Raw genomic sequence first — 2,277 nt, forward strand, 5'->3', positions numbered from 1 at the left:
GAGAAAATGCAAAATTACATGTGGTATTAGAGCTTTTAAGTCTACATAGTGACTTGATCCGATGGGCTATTTTTAGTTTTGCATTCTCTCTGTCTTTCGCAAGTTTTTCTGTGTGTTCGTTGGCTGGTTATTTGTATTCAGGATGGATGCAAGTATGAAACCACCAGAATTAGATAGTCATAACTACTCTTTCTGGAAGGCTCGCATGGAGATATATCTTCAAGCACAAGGTACCAGGGTTTATCGTACTGTCCTAACTGGGTGGAGTTGTCCCACTACTCAGAATGCACAAGGAGTCACTGAAGATAAGCCCATGGAGACTTGGACAGACGATGAAATGAATGCCTCAGATCTAAACGACAAGGCATTAAATTCAATTGTAGGATCTCTGCATGAATCTGTTTTTACTCTTGTCACAAGAGTAAAAGAGGCTAAACGGGTATGAGAAATTCTTGAAACCAGATTTGAAGGAACTAGTGATGTCAAACAGTCAAAGCTACAAATGGTTCTGTCAGAATTCGAAGCACTCAGAATGACTGAAGAAGAAACCATTTTGACCTTCCACAGTAGGGTTCAGAATCTTATGAACCGAGCCTCAATTCTTGGAGAGCCATTCACTGATGAGAGTGTGGTCAAAAAGATCCTTCGATCTTTACCTAAACGCTTTCGAATGAAAGTAACTGCTATTCAGGAACACACAGGTTGGGAAAAGAAGACTGTCGGAGAACTTATGGGAAGCTTACACACATATGAACTGGAAGTTCTTGCTGATGATGCTCTTGGAAGCAACAGAAAAGGAAAGTCAGTGGCCTTTGTGGCTGAGGCTGATCGAGAATCTGACACAGACGACATAGATGATGAAACCTTGGCACTTCTAACCAAGAATTTCAAGAAAATCTTAAAAGGTTTCAACAGAAAGGGTCAAGGTCAGCCTACCAGGACTCAATACAAAGGCAACAACTCCTCATATCAAAAGGTTGAAACAGCACCTTTCTCACATAACAATCAATCTCAGACTGGTCGATCTAGACAAAACAGAACCAGTTCCACAGACACAAGTAAATCACTCAACCGGTCAGTGCAGTGTAGGGAATGCGAAGGATATGGACACATACAGGCTGAATGCGCAACGTATCTCAAAAGGAAAAATGCTATGTCTATAGCTATTTTAAGTGACGACGAGGAGGAAACTTCAAATGATCAGTCAGATGATAACGTGGGAAACTTTGTAGCCATCTTTACTGCGACAGACTTTCAGTCAGATAGAGACCAATCAGATGAAGAATCGTACATATCAATTGATTTCTAAAAGTCTTACGCGATATTATCAGACAAGTTTGGAAAGAATATCAGCGTATATTTTCAAGAAAGGTATGGACCAAATCTTCTGAGATTACATTCCTCTTTTATAGTCATACCTTCTACAATCAAAGTCATTTATAGAGAGTGTTTATTGAAGAATCTATAAGTACCCTTACTCGAAGAGAATTAGGGTTACGCCGAAAGTATGAAGAAACACTCCCTATCTGCTATATGAGATTAGATCTTTGATTGTCATGCATCTTCTCAATACAATATGTTCATGGTGATTAAGATGATGAACTTGAGAAGAATCACTGCTGGTTAAACGAAAGGACACTGTGATCACACTGTTGTGGGAACAACCTTAAAGAGCGTCATTGAAGTGGACTGCATCAGAGTGAGCTCTCCAAGTGAAGGGATTTCATTGGACTTCTGTATGCATGGCTCTCCATCTTCAACAATCCACTAAACGTGTGTAGACTGGGTTTGTACCTTGTGTGGGGCACTTGGGTAAGATTATTGTATATCTACCTTTGTACATTGGATTATGATTTAGTGGATTGGACGCCTATGTGATCTTCCCCCAGACGTAGATACACACTGTATCGAACTAGGTAAATATTCTGTGTCGTTGAGTTTGTGCTGTTATCTTTCTCTTACATCTTCTACATGATTTATTATTACTGACTATCTACGTAACTGAATCAATCAGTAATCTTGGACAGTTGACTAATCCTGTTAATTTATCAAAAAAGAGAAAATGCAAAATTACATTTATTAAAAACATATTAGCTATTTTTTATTTATGAATTCATGCAGTTTGGAGCAGAATGTGAATTGTATTTGGAAGATCCCATTAGACGTAAAGTTGCACGTGGGACAGTTTACAAGGCCGAAAGGGTTCACGGGATACAAATACATGTGGATCAAGTGAAGGTCAGCGTGAATGACATTCTCGTTCAAGTGCAAAGGTAC

This window comes from Ipomoea nil, unplaced genomic scaffold (genome assembly GCF_001879475.1).
Source record: "Ipomoea nil cultivar Tokyo-kokei standard unplaced genomic scaffold, Asagao_1.1 scaffold1317, whole genome shotgun sequence".
NCBI lineage: Eukaryota > Viridiplantae > Streptophyta > Magnoliopsida > Solanales > Convolvulaceae > Ipomoea > Ipomoea nil.